Below are 6,008 nucleotides of genomic sequence, written 5' to 3'. Positions count from 1 at the left end.
GTGGAGGAGGTGGTGGGTGTGAACACAGTGGAGGAGGTGGTGGGTGTGAACACAGTGGGGGTGGAGGAGGTGGTGGGTGTGATCCCGGTGAAGGAGGAGGTGGTGAGTGTGATCCCGGTGGAGATGGAGGAGGTGGTGGGTGTGATACCGGTGAAGGAGGAGCTGGTGGGTGTGATCCCAGTGAAAGAGAAGCTGGTGGATGTGATCCTGGTGAAGGCGGTATTTGAGGGACAGGTAGTGATGGAACAGTTAGTGGGCGGCAGAGATGAAGGAAGGAGTGTGATGCTGTGGAGAGTCACAGTGCCGGTCAGGGAGGAGACACTGGTGAGGACAGGGATGCTGCTGTGGGAGTAGCATGGAGCGGTGCTGGTGGGACACAGGAAAGGCCCCCATACACCTGTGGACTCTCTACAGAGGAGTCCGTAGCTGGTGATATCCCCTCCGACCTCTGATCTCCCCAGCTCAGGTCCCGCTCTGGCCAGTGCCCCCCCCATCCCTCCCTGTGGCATCCACAGAATCATGGGTGTCTGGGGCGGCTGCAGTGGACAGAGTCCCGGGCTCAGGGCACACTGGCTTTCCCCCTCTACTAACCTAGACCATGGCATCTTGTGCTGGAGAGGGGCATGTCCTCTCTGAGCGTCCATGTCCTTGCTGTTGGAGGAGGCAGATGGTGGCAGAGGAAAGGGTGAGGGTGAGGAAGAAGCCAGACCTTCACGGTCCTTCCTGATGGCCCAGTTCTCCTCTGTGTTGGGGCCAAGAGCCTGTGGTTGCCCAGCCTCCCAGAGTGCCTTGCTGCCATATCAGCACCCATAGAGGGCGGCTACTTAGCATTCTCAACAGGAGTCCCAGAAACCACTGAAGGGACTTTGGGTGTCATGCCAGGTCCGACCCCATCTTGTGACCAACCTGACTGAGCCTCCCGAGAACCACAGGATAGCAGCCGGAAGGGCCAAATGACAAGCCAGGTGTCTTTCCCTTAGGCTGGGTATGGGGAGAAGGAGCTGGGCCAAGCGAGGCTCTGAGCAGGGAGGGGCTTCCTGATCAGCATTGCTTAACTCTAGCTGAGGTGGACACACCTGTGGACACAAACCCAGCTTCCGAGCTTGCTCTTCGGGTGGTCACAAAACAAGATGGCACCTGGCTATTTCCTGAAGATGCATACTGGAGACACAGGGAGGGCCCTGTCTATCCTGGGTGCTCCTGATTTGGGACAGTGAGGTTGGAAACATGGGAGAATGTTCCAGAAGGCTCTCCCTTCAGAGCAGAGAACTGGGCTCTAGCCTTGCCTCAGGAATTATCAGAGTCCTGGGGGCATTTGCACAAGCCTCAGTTTCCCAGGCTGAGGGGTGAGTGGATAAACAGTGTGCTATACCTGTGTAATGGAATCTAATTTAGCCACTAAAAGGGATGAAGGTGCGGTGATTCTTTAAGATTCCCCAAATAGACAGGGTTGTGGTTGTAGTGGTCACACAATTGTGTGGTTCAGATAGCCAGTCTACAGAAAAATGAGTGTTTATCGTCCCATGTGGCAGAAATCCCTCTGATGCTACCTAATTCCAGGGCTGATCTATTAAGAGCCTGGTTCTACCACTCAGGGAGGTTTTCAGTTTCAGCTACATGTGAGGCCCTCTGGGCTGTGCAGGCTTTTCCCACAGGGACACAGTGTGCCCTGGAACCAGGCACCTCCAGAAGGCACAAGGGGATGGCTCTGCCTCTGTCTCGTCAGCCCACGCCATAGACCCCTCTAGCCTAGCCTCTGCCCTCGGACCATTGACCACGGTTGTGTCGTGTCTAATGCTTCAGCCAATCAGCAGACAAGAAGCAGGAACTATCTAAAGGTAGAGGAAAACGGAGGAAGTGATCCCCTAGCGGGTTAGAGCTGTGTGAGAAAGGAGGATGAGGGAATCCAGGAGGTTTCGCAAGCATCTGCTATGGTTCGTCCCCCCCATATCCTGGCTCTGCCTTAGGCAATGTCACCAAGAAAGGCTGTGGTTCGCCCCTTTGGATGTCAGTGTGGCAATTTCTCAGAAAATTAGAAAACAACCTTCCTTAAGACCCAGTAATACCACTTTTGGGTATATATCCAAAGGATGCTCAACCGTGCCACAAGGACATGTGCTCAACTATGTTCATAGCAGCTTTGCTTGTCATAGCCAGAACCTGGAAACAACCTAAACGCCCCTCAACCGAAGAATGGATAAGAAAAATGTGGTACATTTATACAACGGAGTACTACACAGCAGAAAAAAATAACATCTTGAATTTTGCAAGCAAATGGATGGAGCTAGAAAACATTATTTTGAGTGAGGTAACCCAGACCCAGAAAGACAATTATACTCACTCATAAGTAGATTTTAAACATAAAGCAAAGAAAACCAGCCTACAAATCACAATCCCAGAGAACCTAGACAACAAAGAGGAGCCTAAGAGTTATACATGGATCTAATCTCCAAGGGAAGTAGAAAAAGACAGGATCTCCTGAGTAATTTGGGAGCATGGGGACCTTGGGAGAGGGTTGAAGGGGAGGGGAGAGGCAGGGAGGGGAGCAGAGAAAAATGTAGAACTCAATAAAAATAAATTAAAAAATAAGATGGAGGGCTGGAGAGATGGCTCAGTTGTTAAGAGCATTGCCTGCTCTTCCAAAGGTCCTGAGTTCGGTTCCGGGCAACCACATGGTGGCTCACAACCATCTGTAAAGAGGTCTGGCGCCCTCTTCTGGCCTGCAGACATATACACAGATAGAATATTGTACACATAATAAATAAATAAATATAAAAAAATAAGATAAAAAAAAGAAAGAAAGGCTGTGGTTCATTGGAGAGCATTAAAAGGTCACGCTTTAGCCAGGTATGGGGACATAAAGCTTCAGAGGCAGGGGCAGATGGATCTCTGTGAGTTCAAGGCCAGCCTGGTCTACATAGCAAGTCCCAGGCCAGCCAGAGCTGCATAGTGAGACTGTCTCAAAATGAACAAGAATTCAAGTTTACATAATGAATTCAAGGCAACCATGGGCTACATGAGATCCTGTCTACAGAGAAAATAAAGCAATGTCTTTGGTTTTCAGTCTCAGGCTACTCCCACCACTCCTCCCTCAACCAGCGGAAGCACCCTGGCTCCTTCAGCCCCTCCCTCCGGCAGCCATGATCCTCTCTGTGGCCTGTTCTCCACTGACCCTGGGGTCAGTGCCTGCCTGACTGGTCACCACATGGAGTCCCACAGCTTGTAAATGACTGAAGGTCAGAGTTTGCCTAAGCACCGTCCCGACTTGAACTGGTTCCACTTACAATGGTCAGACTTGACAATGGTGGGCAAGGGCTCCACCTGTGGCCAGGGCCATGCTGTGAACTTTGACTTCTTTTCTCCCTGTGCCGGTGATCTCTGGGACGGTATTTCTGAGAAAAAGCCAGAACTCCCACCGTGTGCATTGCTGTGTCACCAAGCTGGGGTACTCCGAGAATCTGCTATTTCACTTGGAATAACCAACCTATGGGGACCTGTCCTGGCACAGTTGGGCAGTGATGTCACAATGAATCTCATAATTCATGATCCCAGCCTGAGGCCTGAGGCCTAGCCCATCTCCTCTAGTGTTCTTTGAGGTTCTGGGATGGAACCCAGGACCTCGAGCATGGTAGGCAAACACTCCGCCACCGAGCCGCACACCAACCTTCCTTCCATGCTTTGAACAAAGCGTAGGGTGTTTTGCTCAGGGGCTCACAACTACCCCGCGAGTGCAGACCTACAACGACATCCCCCCCCCAAGTACTCTTGCATCCCCAGTGGCCCACGCCGCAGGGGACTCTAGTGCTTCTCATGGAATCTATAATGGCGCAATCCTCCTTTTGTTAACAGGAACAGACCCCTCAAGGCTTCTTTGTCACCCCATTTAAATCTTGTGGGGAATCTTACAAAGTTGGCACTCTTTAAAATTTTTCTTAATTTTTTATGTATATGGGTGCTTTGCTTGCATGTAGCTGCGTGCATGCAGTGCGTGCAGAGGCCAGAAGAGGGCGCAGATTCCTTGGAACTGGAGTTAAATACTGTCGTGAGCCGACTTACGTATGGGTCACAACAGGTCGGCTAGGACCTAGGACCATTGAGCCATCTCTCCAGCCCCTTTTTAATTAAAATTGTTACCTTCGTTTTTGTGTGCGTAGGCGCACACATGCCATGGCACAGGTGCGGAGCTCAGAAGACAGTGGTCATTTCTCTCTCTCTGCTATGCATGCCGGGGACTGAATTCAGACCATCAATCTTGGTGGCAAGCATCCCTGCATGCTGAGCCATCTCACTGGCCAAGCCGGTAGCCTTAGCACTCCCCACGAGTAGTAGACATACGTTTTCTGCTGTGTGGGACAAACATCTGAGTACGACCTGGTGATTGAGTCCTGCTGGTTTGCCCAGCTTGGGCTGGCTGCGAACACAGCACCGTAACTCAGCCTCCCAGCTGGAGGGGTCACAGTCCTTCACCACCTGGCCAGGCTCATAAATAGGTCCATATGACTGAAAATGACCATGAATCCTGGCTTCAGGCATGGCTGGATCCAGGGACTCAGCTGAGGTACTCACCACCCTGTCTTTTGGGCCTCAGCCCAGCTTGTGGGTTTTGTCCCAGGATGGCTTTCCCGGGGTGTTGGCCCAGGTTTCCAGCTTCAGCCACCATTCCAGCCACAGACCCAGGGTTGCCTCTTACCGGGCTGGTTTAGGACACGTGTCCATTCCTGAGCCAATCTCTGAGGGCAGGGAAGCGGACTGCCCTTTCATTGGTTAGATCTTATTGGTCTAGAGTCTCTTTTCTTTGAAGGCAGGATTAAGAAGCAGGAGGGATGAGCCATCTCCCTCCCAGGAAAAGTCAGCCTGTAGCAGTTACGCTGTTTCCGCCCTGTATCCCAGACTGGCCTTGAGACCTCAGTCCTGTCTCTACTGCCCAAGTGCAGGAGCAACAGGTGTGTGCCATCACACCCCACTTCTTATCCACTCCCCTCTTAGCAGTTAAACTGTTTTGTCCCCTGCTGTGAGCTGAGTGTAGTGTCCTACACCTGGGCTTGAGCAGGTGACATGTTCACCAATGGGATGTGGGCAGCCCTTCATGGCCAGCCTAAGGCGAGGCTGAACACCTGCTGGTGCAGAGCTCACAAAAACCCACAGGTGCCTGAGACATGAACGAGTTTGGATAACGCTGAGTTTTCTTGAAAAAGAAAAAGATTTGTTGTTATTATCTTGCCTGCATGTATCTGTGCAGCATGCGAGGGTAGTGCCCATGGAGGACAGAAGAGGTGTGGAACTGCAATTGCAGATGGTCGTGAGCCGCTGTGTGGATGCTAGGAACCAAACCCAGGTCCTCTGTGCGAGCAGCCCGTGACCCAGGCATCTCTACAGCCCTTTGGTTTGGTTGTTTGCCTGGTTGGTTTGTTTTTCGAGACAGGGGTTCTCTGTAGCTTTGAGGCCCGTCCTGGAACTAGCTCTGTAGACCAGGCTGGTCTTGAACTCACAGAGATCCACCTGCCTCTGCCTACCGAGTGCCGGGATTAAAGGCGTATGCCCCACCGCCTGGCTTGGTTTGTTTTTTTTTTAATAATTTGGTCAGCTAGTTAATGGATTCAGAAGCCAGCCAAGCCCCAAACCAGAGTTCTGCGACATTTGAGAGGCCAGGACTGTAACCAGGGCTACAAACAGTGAAGGTGAGATTTGAACCCAGCACCATGCCCTCATGGCCTCTGCCTTCCTGTGGAGGCCCTGTCAGCTGATCCCCAGCCCCCGTTGCTCTCTTGGTGGCCTGTCCCTTCCTTCCTAGAGAGGCTCATTAGGGGTGAGCATTCGTACAACATGTGTGACTGATCTGTCCCCCAAGTTAAAGCTCTCTGGGAAATAATGGATACATTAGAGATCAAAGCGAAGGGGCGGGGTCAAGTGAGGCTGGGAGGGAGCGCTTTGGATTTGACTGAACAGTTGCCTTTCAAGGCTGTTACTATTCAGATGAGTGCCAGGGGTTTTATTAGCTCTGGGGGCCA

Source organism: Microtus ochrogaster, chromosome 2 (assembly GCF_000317375.1).
Source record: "Microtus ochrogaster isolate Prairie Vole_2 chromosome 2, MicOch1.0, whole genome shotgun sequence".
Lineage (NCBI taxonomy): Eukaryota > Metazoa > Chordata > Mammalia > Rodentia > Cricetidae > Microtus > Microtus ochrogaster.
The sequence above is the reverse complement of the archived record's forward strand: the minus strand, read 5'-3'. Positions refer to the sequence as shown.